Source organism: Phasianus colchicus, chromosome 3 (genome assembly GCF_987193195.1).
Source record: "Phasianus colchicus chromosome 3, bPhaCol1.hap1.1, whole genome shotgun sequence".
NCBI lineage: Eukaryota > Metazoa > Chordata > Aves > Galliformes > Phasianidae > Phasianus > Phasianus colchicus.
The window spans coordinates 7257794-7274056 of record NC_143438.1 but is presented as its reverse complement, the minus strand read 5'-3'; the positions used below and the strand labels follow the sequence as shown (position 1 = coordinate 7274056).

The 16263-nt window shown below is 41.1% G+C and overlaps 1 long non-coding RNA gene across 1 annotated transcript in view; it reads right to left on the bottom strand.

Annotated features, from left to right (window-relative positions):
- The window catches only part of LOC149918388 (uncharacterized), an 87021-nt gene that overhangs the window by 44466 nt on the left and 26292 nt on the right, over positions 1-16263 (bottom strand). The gene's annotated exons all lie outside the window — the stretch shown is intronic.

Genomic DNA, 16263 nt, shown 5'->3' with positions numbered 1-16263 from the left:
AATGAGTATCATTTTTCTTGTTCTGCATGCATCCTACTGTGTTCAGTTAATGCATCACATAGAAGAGGCAATGGGCATATTCTATGTCTAGCTCCCATGTGTTCATCATGGGTTAACTAACTGTTCAATATCTTAACACAGGGAGTTTTTCAACCTTTCTGTGTTGATTTGAACTTCCAACACATTGTACTGGAGGATGCTTGGGGTGTCATTATGTGAAGATCCTGACAAAATTTAACAGGCTATCTTTACTGACTTGAGGGAAAAAAAATCAATGTCATATTAATTTAGAGAATACGATAGCTTCCAACATTGCCTATATGCTGTAGAATAAACCTCTAAGAGTGTTTTTTGGCAGATGGTTAAATATTTAAGTAGTTGGCCACAGATTTTTTTTTTTTTTAAATGAGGTAATTAGAAACTTGAAGCAGTTAATATTTATTAGTCATGAAGAGTTTGACAGATTGGATGTTCTCTTACCCACACAATCTCTAACAGAGAAAATAAACCTCTTATCTTTCACTGTATATAAAGCAAGCTCTTACACGAGGCAGAAGTGGAAGGCATGTACTTCCAAGATCTCTTAATATGAGATACTAAGATTAGTGGCTACCACATAATCCTGGAACAGGGGAAAAAAAAAAAAAAAAAAGAGTAAACAATGAAGTTCTTCAGATCCCTCCCATGGAAATGCATGGAGTTCACCATGGGAAGTGTCCAGGTCCAAAACCCATGGACTGATTCTTCTGCATCACTTCAGCTTTCGTTATAAATTATGTTGTCTCTAGCAAATTGCTGGGCTATTCCAGTCATTGGGAACTATCCAAAAGTGTCATTTCCTTTTAGCTTTGCTCTTTCTGTTGGCCTTATTTTTAGGAGAGGAGATATGTGGAGCAAAGACAGAGTGGTTTTGTGGGACTCCAGAACTGCACAGGAGAAGATTTCCTAAACCTGCTTTTCTCCATCTGAGAATCCAATGAAAAATAAGTGTTGAAGCATTTGCCTGGGCACGCTGGCTGCCCTACAGACAGGTCCAAGCAGGAGCAGTAACATGGTTCTCAGCAGGGCTGCAGGTGTCCAACTGCCCTGAGCACACCACAGAGCCCCACTCAGCACTTCTCATGCCAAGGCTGGCCAATACAGCTGCACTGAGACATCAGCCAACCCACACAGACAGCAGGTTGGATGAACTCAGGATGGACTTAGGAGCATTTGCACAGCACATACATGGTAGATCGAACATGTTCTCCATCTGTCAGACTGTCAGTATGTGCAAATGTTCAAACAGTATCTCTGTCCAGGCAAAGCCTGTGCAATGGATGCACGTGCTATCCGTGTATAATACAGCAGACACTGGAATCTGTTACCTTTTTGAATGAGATTGATACCAGCTCTGTCAATGATTCATGAAAAACATGAATCAAGCGAAGAAAAAAGTAGAATAGCATCATTGTTAAACTGTGTAGCTGACTGGCTAGCAAGAGACTATGCATCACCATATCTTGCCTCTCTTTTCTTAACAGCTTCACTAAATGGTCAGTATGTGCCACAATATGAAATCCCTGGGGCTCCTTACATTCAAAGGCAAATAGAAAGTAAGATAAACCTGAGCAAGGCATCTTAGTAATGAATTTTGCATGTATCCACATGCAGTATTAAAAAGAAGGGCTGCATAGGATTAACTGTGGCAGACAGGGGGATAAGTGGAAAGGATTTTCATCGGAGTGTACAGAGTGAGGCCAAGGGCAGACAGCAATATGTAACGTATCTGCTATAACTCTCACCTGGCACAAAACAGTAGGACAGGATCGGCTGCCTGGTAGGCTGAACACTATCTTGAGCTGGAGCCATCCCAGCAATGCCCTCAAGAGAACCCAGGAGAGGAACAACAAAGCAACCCTCAGTGCTAATCTGTGCCAGTGCCAGTTTGCTCTCTAAGGGGATGGTACCAAGAGCAGAGCATTCCATCACTGCAGCCAGAAGAGATGAACTGCTGAACTCACTAAGGAGATTTTTCTTTATCTTACAAAAATCTTTAAAGGCTATTAAAAAAGATTGGATTTTTTTTTCAGCTGTTGGTTTTTTCTTTATTAATATTATTTTTAAGGGATTTATTCTCCCAGCGTCTTTTCAGACAGTAGCAAATTCATGTCTTCATTATCTCATTCCAGACCTGTGGAGGACTGGAAAACTGATTGGGTTAAGAGTGATAATGAAAGCAAAACCCATTTTAAATGAACAAAGATTCAAAAGTTTCAAGTGTTCATAGGCTTTCTTTGATTGCTAAAAAAAATTGTTGGAGAAAGTCTGTTCATGTTTCATTATCGTTCCTCCTGAAGGAGGGATCTGCAATCCTCAGCCCTAAAAGCTGGTGCAGTGCAAACCAAGAGACAAGAGGAGAACCTTACAGGAAAAAAAAGAAGCCACAATCTTTTAAAAAACAAATGTCACAGGATTCCTTTATGCACTATAAAGAAACAGAACGGAAATGAACACACATTGTTTCCTTTTCAAGTACCCAGTAGAAAAATGTGCACCTTAAAAAGATTTGACCTCAATATAAGCCATAATGTAAAAATGTGAGGATCTTGGAAACTTGTGCTTTTCCTGGATGGAGGCCCAGATTTTGTAATATATCTTGCCTGTTACTATTTTTCTTGCTTTTTCCAAAGTAGAAAAGGCTCTTTTGAAGAAATGTGTTTTCTAGACACTTTGATACACCAGAGTTGGAGTCATTTTAAATACTTCAAGCTTGATATATACACATACAGTTGTAACAGTTCCTGGATATGAGCCAACAATGCCTGTTTGGGTCTGGTTCTTAGTATCAATATGTGTAAGACTATAGACAGAATGGTCTCTACCCTAACACGTAAAATATTCACAAGGCCAGTCAGATAATACATGCACTCACTGTGCCTTTCTCTTCTTCAGCACAGTTTTAATTAGCTGCACCTGAAAGAATTTATGTCCACATTGAAATCTGCCTAAACAGAAAGAGGGCAGCTAGCACACACTGATAGCATCACATTTGCTTACAACAGGAATTTTTTTTTCTTCTTACTTCATGCAAGAAAATCAGCTGAGGTTTTGATCCAGTGACTAACTGTCAATGGGATGGGTTGAATACTCTTTCAGAGGCTGTTTTGCTGGCCTGGACACGATGTGCTTTTGCATGCTGACCTGCTCTTCTGTCTCTGATGCTCTTCATGCTGAACTGAAACTGTAGCTACATACTGTTAAGTCTACCATAAAAAGAACATGGGCAGTCAGGTACATTATATGTACACAAATATATCAGACTTTCCTGTATATCATCTCATAGCAGCTGACAGTGTCAGAGCAACTGAGAGACAGAGGGTTTGATTCATTTTACTGTTCCAGATACATTTTAAATCCAGCTAGAAAGGGGGCAGCCATATAGTAATTAACATTTACTAGCCCCACTAAAATTAATTCCTGCCCTATCTTATCAAACAATCTGCCATGAGAGAAAGCTCTCCCCACTGCTACATGCATAACTCACTTTAACTTTTGTGGCTGCAAACTGAAAGCAATTCTTTCCCCACCTTCCAATGTTTGCTCAGGTGCAGTTTGGGTTCCACGTGAGCTGATTCCTGAGAACCTGCCTCAACCAGCAAGCTAACGAGAATCACCAACCAACTTTCACTGACTTTGCAAACAAAGCCCTCGCCCTGGAAGAGCCCGTTACGTAAAAGTACGCTCCATAAAACCATCTTTCTGTTTGTGACTTACTCAAAGTCCTTAGGTGATTTGTCTTTAAGGATGACTACATTTTTAATCAATCAGTAAGGCATGCAGTATGTAAAGTTCATGCTAGCTTGAGCGGCAGCGGGCTGTGTTTTTCCCCTGCTGAACAACCCCTTCATAGCCTGTGAGCTTTAGCTGGTGAGGTTATGCAGGCTGCCTATTAGCACTGCTCTCAGCCACATGCCTGACTGCACTTTCAAGTCTCAGGGCCAAGAGCAAACTTTAAAGGCACCCTGCCAATTAAATGCAAGCAGAAAACAAAGGCGATATTTTTAACCAAAGCAAATATGATCAGAAATGTTCTCATGATGTTGCTACCGATAATTATTATTTTGCATTCAGTAAAGATGTCTTTTATTGAATTTGAATATTAAAATCTCCATGACAATGAAGCTGTCTAAAAATGAGTGTTAATCTAAAAATCTAAATCTAGTGTTGATCTAAAAATCAGTGTTGATCAAATTGTTCACTGGCCAATGAAAGTAAATTAAATATATTTTACTAGTGGTGGAAAGTAAGGCTGATTTTGAAAGACAGTAAAGATATTCTGTGCCATGTTTTTTATAGTCTTGTTTTGTGGATCTTATGAAGAAAGAAAAAATAAAGTCTTGATGGCATGCATTATCTACAAGAGACAAAGACAAAACACTGCAGAGTGGTTAGCCCAGAAGAATTCCAGTAAACTCTTTATATCACATCATAATCCAAATACACTGCAGCAGGTTGCAGAAAGCATATTTCAGGGATGACACATAGAATTTTATAGGGTGTACTTGGATTAGTACTTGTACTCTTTCGATGTTAAATATAATTGATTCAGTCCTCAGTTCAGCAAAAGTAATGTTCTAGTGTTTTAATGTTCTGCTGGACGGGGATGCTATCTACAGTGAATCTGAAAGAGGTTTTCTGGCCTTTGAAATATCAGTATTTTCAATTCCTTTATCTTGTTTTTATTTTCAAGATTAAAAGCAAACTGTGAGCATATTAGTAGGAAGCTCCTCTCCTGTGGCCAAAGGGCCTTGGTTCTATGTTGAGCTGTGAGGCAGCTGAAGGCTGAGAGAGAGGATATGGTCATCTCTCAGAGCCTGGCCAGCTTCTAGTGCAGTCTGCACTGCAGACTACCAGAACAAGAAGCATACAAAAAAACCATCAAGGTGTCCAAAATAGGCACTGGGTTGCCTGTTGCATTGCACCTACCTGCTTTTGGGGAACACATCTTTCTGGAATGTATTGGTTTCATTTCTCCTAGGGCCTCAGGTACGTGTTGAACAAAAGGGAGAATAAAGCAAGCTGCCCTAAAATGCTCTTTGATCAGATGATCTTCTGCTTAAAAGAGAAGTGAGAATGTGACCATTCCAAGGGGATCCCAGTAATTTCTACCATGATTTCCATAATTCAATACCCTACAATTATGCATTTCAAAGTTATCTGAAAGAACCAATAAAGACAGATTGATTACTTTATTTGTATACCCCACTATGAGACATTATCACTCTAAGCTGCCAAAGCAAATTCCATGCCAGCCCTTGATCTAAAATTAGACTAAGGACAAGGAAGTGTTCTTTCCTCTACAATGAACACCTAAACCTAATGATCATTTGTTGCCTAAATGAGGCAACAGAGGCTGAAAGCGAGCACTAAGGGATGATTACTGATGAAAAGCCTCGTGACCTCAAGAACAGGCCCTCTGGACCTTCCTGAGAACTTACACAATATTCAGCAGGGTGCTCAAAATATCCACTAGGGATAAGTCTTGAAAATCAGCAAGCAGTCAGGGAAGATGGGCATCTAATGCAGTGGATTAAAGCACTGAGAGAGGTTCTTGATTCCCAGAAATTGTAACTAGCCATAGTAGAAGCAGAAAATATAGTGCACTACCCCCACATTTGCCCTACTACCAAGAGCAAAGATCGCAGTCTCAGTTTCTGAAGTCCTACCCTGCCTGAAAACTGTGGAAAATTTCAGCTGGGTGGAGGTAGAGCCAATTAACCAAGCTTCTAATTTCTTAGAAACAAGCAAGTTGTTTCACAGATACTGAGCAGAGGTCAAGGAAATGTCTTCTGGCTCTCCCTTCCACAGACATTTTAGCACTTCTTTACACCCATTTGATTGCACTTGGGTTTGAGCACTTGCCTCAAATCAAGAATATGGCTTGCTGCTCTGTAGAAGACAATGCCTCCCGCATAATCATGACCTAACATAAATACAGGTCAGCAGTAAACTTCCTCCGCAGCCACTCCTTCTGGGGCCACCTGTGAGAATTTACACTATGCAAAGGATTATTCTCACCTACCTTCACAACCCTCTGTTTGCCATCACCTTGAAGCACAAGACTGGCTTGTACTTGGGTATGTAGGGACATGCACCTCGCATTATTCTGCAGGAATACTTCATGTGCACATAGGCCTAGATCCATGAGTGTGTGTACGCATGCAGATAGATAAACAGATATTTTGGAATTATTTCAAAGCAAGTGAAACATTTTTCTTTCTGTCCAGTTGTTTTGCAATGACTTGGCCTTGGGATCTTCCACAGAGCTTTATGTATGAATGACATACTTGCCTGTTTTTACAGCTCCTGCCTTATGTCAATTTAAGCATCTTTCCTACACCTGGAGGAGTTCAACAAACATCAGCTCACAGGTGTCACCCTCCATTGGCTGAAGGCTGGCTCCGGAGAGTCTAGCCAATATCTGCTTTGGCTATTAACAGCCTTGGAGAGGCCAAACTCAGTGTGTGGGGGGAAACGGGGGGAGGAGAAGGTGGAAGGAAAAGGAAGGGGGGTACATGTATGTGCGTGTGCATTCGCTGCTGCTTTAACTTTCCATCCATTTAAGAGTTTAAATACTAGTCAAGCACTTAAAATAACATTAGGACACATTCCAGCTTTCTCTGCCAGTCAGAGGAAAAAAATGTTTGAAACCTTGCATCTCAGCACCCCAAGGGCTTTATGATTTGTTAGGTTTAGTAGTTCAGAGGATTAAAAAGACAGAAATATTAGTAGAAAAAGAGGAAAAAAGTCAATGTATTCACTGAAGCAAATCTAATGGGTTGCTGGGCCAGAGAAGAAAAGGTTCTACTACCTGACTGAATCTTATTTATATTTCTTGCTCCACAATAAAAAATAATTTTCTAGACACTTCCCCCTTCCTTTTTTTTTTTTTTTTTTTTGATTTTTTTTTGCTATGCTAGTCACATTTCCTAAATCCTTTATCAACGGCTGCTCTGCATATGAATGGGCTGTAATTGAACTGTCACATTCATGAAGGTCAGTAACCTTTCATTAGGAAGAATGTGTCTTTCTTGATAAATTGGAAAGTCCCCGAGGATTTGAAAGCATTTTTTTATTTCATTCTTTCAAATATACCTCAAAAATCTAACACAGATCTTTCTCTCCTTTTCTCTCACTTGCTTTTCATAGCACTCTGTCAAACCCCTTGTCTTTGTCTTTGTCATAGGCAGTTCCATGCAAAATACTCTATCACATGCTTTCACTGTGACCTTTTTAAAAGCAAAATGGGAAGCATAAGTCCCCCACCCTCAACCCCTCACTTCGAACTGCAGACAGCTGATACTTCTGCATAAAAAAAAAAATCTCTAAACCTTGAGATTAGAGTTGTTGCCATGCTCCTGCTTCTTCAGAGGGACTTCCGTATTTACTGTAAAGTGATCTAAGTGAAACTGTGTTGGTGCCAGTGTATTTGTCCATCTTTTTGGTGTGACCACTTATCTGCACAGAGAAAGCTGAATACCTCAAGTAGTGACAGGTTGCATGTGAAGAACAAATTGTGGGAGAGAGTCATGCTTGAAAAAAATACAAAACACTTGGCAGTGCAGACAGATTTCAATCTCTGTCACAGAACAGCTCCATGCATCTCAGCCGTCTCTATCTAAAGAAAACAAGCTCTCCAGAGGAGTGCTTTTGTACCTTGATCTGCACTCTTACACAGCAGGGTCTATAAGAGAACCTTTATGGTTGCCAAACTCATAACCACTGCTCAACTCCTCCTCCAGATTTCAATCACAAAGTGTGCAGCAGGACACAAGGAAATGTGTTGAGCTTTCCACCCTTATCAGTGCAAAAGTGCAGTTTCAAATGACTTAAAAATACTAGAGAGGCTAATGGATGCTCCCAGGACTAGGCCCTGGCCTAGGTTATCTAAGCCTAGGACTCATCTTCATTCAGCATGACAGCTTGATGTCAGCGTCAGAAATAAAGGCAGTTTGGTGACAAAGTCCATCATTATCAAGACAGAAACATTATCTTGGAAAAGGGGAAACTTGGGAAAGGGAAACAAGCATCTCATCTTTGGTGCTAGCTAGCTAAATACTTGGAGAGGTAACATGAATTAAAAGCTCCCTAGAGCTGTCAGAGGACTGTCCTTTTATTGTCAGCACCAACAAAATTGTGGCAATTGATTCACCACTCCAAGGTAGAATGTAGAGAAATGAGGAACAAGGAAGGTAGAATTCAAATGCAGCTGGAATTCTGTAATGGCGCAGGCCACACTAGTAGCTTTTCAACTGGAAAGATGAAAGAAGCAAAATATTTCTTTTGATTTTTGCAGGAATGGTTGAAGAATGAATTAGGCCTAACTTACCTTGTTTAAGCATTCTATCAGCTAGCAGGCTTCTGCTGGAGTTTATATGCCTAAGTCTAAAAGGGAACCTTTCTAGCCCCAATTGGTCTTGGGGGAGCCCTCCATAAAAAGACTTTCCTATAGCAAAAGAAGAAAGACTCTGTATGCATTAATGTCCTCCTCCAGCAACACCAATATGTTGAATCTAGACTGGCCCTTTTTACTCCAGTTCTACCACCACTTTCCAGACAAAGTTCATGGCTAGCCAGACTGTGGCCAGCAGCATAAATTGGCTGGAAGCATCATCAGGGTTCTCTGTGACACTGCTGAAATGCAGGTATCTGTGCAAACATTGTAAAAAAGGAAGACAGCTTTATGAGTGACTAGAGGTATGTTGCAAACTCTGCCTATGACTCTAAAGCAACAGGAAGTCCTTCAAAGGCTGAGACTTTCAGTGCCGTCTTCATGCTGCCCAACATAAGAGCCCAACTTAGAAATCTCTTCTACAATGGCATCTGAGGGCAATAAGCAAGGAGTAATTCAGACTCCTACGTTTCACAAGCAGCAGTCACAACATATCAAGTAGGCATGACTGGCTTCTCTACAAGCCTAACTTGGGTACCAAGATGACTTTTTTCCACTGACTACACAGGAAATCAAGATCTAGCAATGTGGCATAACAGGTGGGCAGAATTGCTCACCAGACTTTTGACTTGACATGTTGTCATTGCTCCTATGCTGCTTCATACCAGACAACTGGAACACAATTCCTAGCTCAGCCTGATCTTTGTTCTATAGAATAAATTGATACATTCTTGTGCAGTGTTTTTCAACCGTACATCAGGAGGTGATTCTGTAGTAATCTCTCTTTCAGAGGATAGATTCTGACTAGTAAGCAAAGAAGAATTGTATATTAATGTAAATCACACTGTATAGACAAGTTTTCCCAAGCATTAATTTTGAGATTTTTGCTGTTTTAGTCTTCCGCAATGTATGTGGGTGAACCAGTGATCTGGAGAATAGTTTCATGCAAGTGTCCAAACATTTTGATACTTCCTCTTGTTGAAAGAACAGATCTAACTGCCAGACAAATCAACTCAAGTGGAAGACCACAATCTTGGGAAAGAAAGCTCATCAAGGTAAGTAATGACTCCTCCTTTATTATATTGGCCCAAGATTAGAGGCCATCAGAGGTGGATGTAGTATAGCAGTAGGAGTTGAACCTTCCCACCATCATCCCATTACATTGTGTTGATATGTGACAAAGGGCAGCAGAGGAGCAGTCAGACAAAATGGCGTCCAATATGGAAGTGAGTGTGAAGCAAAGGTGTGTCAGTGAATGCCCATGTGTGGAAAAAGTAACACCCACTGACATTCATCAACACTTGCTGAATGTTTCTGGAGACCAAACGTGGTGTGAAGACCATGTGAGCACGGTGAGGTGATGGGTGGTGTGTTTCAGCAGTGGTGGCAGACACGAGAAAGACAAGCCATGTTCAGGATGGCCATGAACAGCTGTCACATCACGAAATAACATCTTGGTCAGCTTATCTCCACAATTAAGCAGATTACAACCAAGGAACTGTGAGCTGAACATCGATTTCAATGCACTGGAAAGAATGGTGGCAATGTTGAATATCACAGTTTGCGTCAGGTGAGTCCCACAGGAACTGAAAGAACTGAAAGCATGCAAGTTTATCAGTACCTACTGATCCAATGCAAAGCTGAAGCTGACAGTTTCCTGGACTGCATCATTACCAGTTATGGGGAGTAGTGTCACCACTATAAGCTAGTAGCAAAACAGCAGTTCATGGATGAATTCCCCATCAAATAAAAAGTTCAAGATGCAGCTCTCAACAAGTAAAGTGATGTGCACTGCTTTTTGGGATAGGAAAGGGGTGATCCTTCTGGTTTTCAAGAAATCCATACAAACCATCATCTCTGACCACTACATCACAATGCTGACTGCTGAAGGCTCAAACTTCCAGACTCCAGCTACAGAAAAAAGACAGCCTTTCTCTTGCAATGAGATAACACCAGGCCTCACACCAGTTTGAGGACTGTGGAGCACATCACCAGTCTTGGCTGGACTGTTCTACCACACCTACCATATGGTCTCATATTTGGCGCCTTCTGACTTCCACTGTTCAGGTCGATGAAAGATGGACTACGTGGGCAACATTTTCTTAGCAACAACACCATCATAGCAACTGTGAAACAATGGGTCACCTCAGCTGGTGCAGATTTTTACAAGTATGGCATGCAGGCTCTTGTTCATTGCTAGCAAAAATTCACAGCTAGTGGTGGTGACTATGCTGAAAAATAGTGTTTTGTAGCTGAGAATTTGCTCTATTAAACTGTTATGGTACTCTTTCTATCTGTCGCAATTTCCATATAAGTAAAGAGAAGGCATTATTTTCAGAGTCATCTATGTGATTTTAAAGGTATTTTCTAGCTTGCCTGGCCTAAAATACCCCTAGGGCAACACTCTTCAAAGCATATTGTTGTTTCTCTTTCATAGCCAAGTGGACATGATGTAACTACTTATAAATCTCTGGAGAGATTCTGTTCTGATTCATGCTCCTTTCCTCCGTCCAGCACATCCAAATCTGTTTTCTCAGTTGAACCTGGAGGTGGTTTTCCTACATCTCAGTATTTGGATTCTTATGCAGCTAAACCTTTTTTTGTATATATCAGAGCCCAAATGAAGCTCTGACAACTGCATATGTAAAAAACCCAACACAGCAGAGTGTGGTATATCACCTCATTATAAATCTCCAGACCAAAACAATGCGGCTTCTCAAGCACTCTGCACTGTGTATAAAATAAAAGTGGTTAAAGAATTTGTTTAGAAGTATGTTAAGCAGGCAGGCAGTGAATAAATCCACTTTACCACTTCATGGCTTTACAAAGAAGCCCATCCATTAACATGGGAACCCTCTTGTTTGCATTTCTTAACAGCTGACATTTGTACCTTTCTGAGGAAAGTGAAGGGCATCTCATTGCCTCATTGTTTAAATCAGTGTGGAAATAATGGGGATGATAGGGAATTGGAGCTAATTTCCTTTGTCTCCTATTCAGTAGATAATGGTGGTATGTGCGGGATGCTAAAGGCCAGGCAGAGGAGGTGACCTGAAGATGACTTCATTCTTATGAGGTTTATCAAAGGCTCCTGTCAGTCAAATGCATGCTGAGAGATTGGGGACTGGCCATCTGGTCCAAAGTTAATCAAAGAGGAAAAAGGAAAGTAAGGAGGTGAAAAATCTCCCTGTCAGCTTTGTGCAAGGTGGAGGGAGACGCAGAGGAGGGGAACTCCTGAGCTTCAGCAGCCCAGCTCCCAGGCCAAATATCCAGACTGCATGCAGGGCAGCAGCAAATGCCTTGGAATGAGATGGAGGACGTGGGGGAAAGATAATGTTGTTTTGCTTTTTCACTGGGATCACCCCAAGGCAGTTTAAAGTAGCGAGCCTGAAGGTCACCACTGCTGTTAGCCACTCAGAGCAGCAGCAGAATCGTTTTGCTTGTCCTTAAACAAAGGGGAAGTGACCAGTTCACAGTAGGGAAATAGCGTAATATACATCGCTCCAATAGTAATGCCTCTTGTTTATTCCCATGGTAACTACAAAAGATACAAAGCAATACAATATACAATATTGTATACATATATACACAATAGATACAATAGCACTATTTGATAGAGAAAGTTCTCAGCTACGGAACACTAATTTTCAACACATTCACCACCTTCAGCTATGCATTTTCACCAGCACCGAATGAGAGCCTTCATGCTATGCTTGTAAAAATCTGCACCAGCAGAGGTGACCCATTGTTGTTGTCACCACTGCTGAAACACTCCACCCATCATCTCACTGTGCTCACATCCACTGTTTGGTCTCCAGAAACATTCAGCAAGCGTTGATGACTGTCAATGAGTGCCATTTATTCCACATGGGGGAATTCAGTGACACACCTTTGCTTCATCACGCGCTTCCATGTCAGACACTATTCTGTCAGACTGCCCCTCTGCTACCATCTGTCACACGACAACAAAATGTAATGGAGTATTGTTGGGAAGGTTCAGCCCCTATTGCTATACCATCAATATCCTCTTCTGATGTCATGGGCCAACATGACATAGGATTCATTACTTTCAGAGCAGAGTAACACAAGGGTTTTACAAGGAAAGAAGCCAGGCTTCTTTCCTCAGAGTTCTGTTTCTTGGAAGCAGGAACAAGAGGTATAGCCATGCCACATTCATGGCCTGCAGACACAACCTTACACAGCTTCTCAGCCACTAAACCCTGCACCCACCTGGTTCAAGCCCAGGTGTTCTGCAAGCACCAACTGCTTCTGACAGGTTTGTGTACTTGGCACATGATGGCTTTCTTGTCAGTAGTGACCTACACACATTTTTAGACTGTGTGTAGCCTAAGAGGTGTATAGAGAAGAGATTTAAGGACACAGGGTTTGGTTTGGTTCGTAATGAAAGGGTCTCAGAGAATGCTCATCAGAATGAAGACACCGATCAGATTACCAAAAGTACTGTTTCAATGTGTGTGTGTTATGTAAAAATACATTATTTCACTATAGATGCTTTCTGAAGTAAAACAGAGTGTGACAGCCTGTTAGTTTGATTTCCATAACCAGCCCTGCTCAGCTGCCCAAATCAGCCAAATAGAGACATATTTTTAAAACTACAAACGTCCAGATTGCGAATCCCTCCCTCATGCTGGCAAGTAGTCATGCTAATGAGTAGTCTCCTTGACTCCAGGGGAAAAATTCTTGCCAGTAAAGGTTTCACAATCCCACCCCGAAACATTTATGAAATGATTAATCAATGTGAAGTGACTTAAAAAAAAAAAATAGAAATTAGGAGAAGAAGAGGAAACAGGGGAAGGCTCTTTTGAATGCTGCAAATTAAGGTTGAAGACTCGGAGATGCTGCTGTGGGCTTAGGCAGAGTAAGGGAAGATCACAGTGCCCCTTTAGTATCCCCTCACAGACAGAAGCATGCTAAAACCAGAGAGAACCAGAACAAAAGAGCTTGGCAACCTCATGTACCTGAGGGGTGGGACTCGCTTCTCCATTAAGTTTCCATTCTGCTTCCTCCTCAGGTCGAGGTCCAGGCAGGCCCCCATGGGAAGGAACATATGGAAAGCAGCCTCAGTGAGTTCTGCTCCACCTGCAGCTTTGTGGGGCTGTGTGTCCCTTGATGCCCTGTTTGGGATTGCTCTGCATGGCTGAGCACTGTAAAAGAGAGCTGAGAATAGCCAGAGTGCAAGCATGCGGGGTTTTAAAAACAAAAGCAAACCCTTACAAAGCACCTAACCCTAAAAGACCTCTGCTGAGCAGAGCAGCCAGAAACATATCGCCCTGTCTGTTGGTATTCAATAATACCATATACACAGATATGTCCTGCTTGCTGCCCTCTGATTTTTAGCAAGTATTTAAAACCGAAAGCAACTTGCTGCACACCAGGCAGCTCAAGGCAGGAGCAGTCAGAAGTGAATAAGAGTGGAGATCAGGAGGCTTTGGATTTTCTTGCTCCTAATGGCTGACGTGATGCCTAATGCACAGGAACAAAAGCCAGCAAAGAATCTGATGAGCACCAAACATGCGCTGTAGTTTTACTAACCCTGACTTGTACTTGTTATTCACTGATCATCTCTACCTGAGCTGTAATGACTTCAGAGGACAGGCAGTTTGTAACAGCAGTTTCTTTTGTTGTTGTTTTTGTTTTTTTCTATACAGCTCTAGATCTGAGAAAAATATGAGTAAGAACAGGATCTTTCCCAACCTGTAGAAATAAAATGCAGCCATGTGGATCCCAACATAAAAACAAGCGTCAACATGTCTGAAATACTGTGCCTGTCATAATTGAAGCTCACAAGCAATTTTGTTTTTGTCTTCACGGCACAAAACTTGCAGACGTTCATAAATGGGCTGACAGAAAAGTCAGCAAGGAGAGAAGCTGGCTATCCTCTAAATGAATTAGGGTTGGTTGATTTTCATTCTATTTATTTATTTGATTATTTTATCATGCCGACAACCATTATCAGATATTTTTGATTCCTCTTGCCTAGTTCTAGCTGCATCTCTTAGAAGGAAATAGTAGGATTCCTGGTGTAACATACTGGTTGGACACACAGGTATGAACATCATGGCTTTAGCATGTCCTCTTCCTTTTCACAGACTTAAAATTATTTGACATGTCAAGTTACAAAATTAAATCAATCAACAGCTCCATTTTTTTCAGTGACTGAGACTATTTCCAAAAGCAGGGAGGAGATTTAGCCACATAACCATGAATTGAAATAAGCCAAGTGATTTAATTGCCTTGAAGGCAGTGAGAACATCCAACTGGAGTCTTTTCCCCACACCCTCCACAACTTCTTTACTTCTAGTTCATCTTATGTTATTGCAAATATGGCAATATTAAGTCCTTCCCGAAGAACCTTTTCAACTTTCTTCTCTGTTATACTGCATGATCAACACCAAGCACGCTGAACATACGCTTTAGTGATTGCCACAGCAATAATTCAGAGAACCACTTTTCCTTTCAAAGAACTTCAGAATAGCAAAGGGTTGGGGGAGGGAAGCTATCAGGATGCTGGAAAGCACTAATACAATTTATTAGACAAACCCTGTGTGGATGCAATGGCAGCTCTGCTATCAAAGGCAAAAACCTTCAGGCATTTTACATCCCATAATCCCAATGAAAGCCTGTTTTTGCAGATACCCTGCAGTTTATGAATCACTGGCTGTAGTATACAAAATCCCTTATTTAAGTAATTATAGTACAATGCATAAATCTGCACGGTGGCTGACGTTATATAAAAAATTCCAAGTCAGTCTCAAAACTACAACCAAAATAAAATAAAAATCCCAACTGGAAACAAGTGCCTTGCAGTAAATGCATTTTGTGAGCTAGGGAGATGCTCTGATACAATTATATTAGATCTGACCTGGGGACTGGATGAGGTCTAGCAATATAGAGACCCAAGTGAAGCATGGGCAGAGAATGGCTCCTCTCTCCAAGAGAAATCCATTTGTTTTCACTTGGGCTTCAGTGCACAATTTTAAAGTTGAACACATGAAGATCTCAAATCTTAGCCCTGGCCTTAGCCATGCATTGCCCTAGTAATGGGATTGGCTTCTATTTCTTCAGCAGAATGAACCAAAAGCCTGGTATTTCAGAAAATTACCTCAATTCTACCAGATTATATGTAGACCCATCTCTGTACTCTGTCCTGATTTATCTCCATGCCTACGTAGTTCAGCCTCTACATTCAGCACTGGAAAAAAATAGGCTTTCTTTCACAAAAAGCCATTATTTGCCCAACTTTGGCTTCATCTACAGACTGCATATTTCACCAGAGCTTTTACCCTTCAGTTGGTCCATAGATCAGACTTAGAGTGACAGGCAGGTGGGATTTGGCCAAGTCAGTTCTAGATCAGACCAAGTCTCAGTTATACACATAATGAACAAAAAAAAAAGGATAAAGGAGGGCAGAATTGCATTATAGTGTACAGAGCATGATGAATGCGTACAATTTGGATTAATTAGAAAATATGCTCTCTTCCTCTACTTAAAATTTAAGAACTGGTGAGGGCCACATCAGAAAAAATTGTGATGTGGAAAATGAGCATTTCTTTTACTGTGTGGATTTTCTGATTTCCTATTTAATTGGAAATACAGTCTTTCAAGGGAAGTTTTAAAAAAAAAAAAAAGTTGATCTGGATCACACTTAGCATTTTCAGAAGTCCCATGCACCTCCCACAAGTCCATTCAGTACAAATGTTATCTTCTCGCTCCCCGCACAAGGAATCTGCAGAACAATTGGAACTTGCTTAGCAAGTAGAAAAATGATGGTGAGCACAACGTCAATCCATGTTTGGGAAGTGTTGTATGAA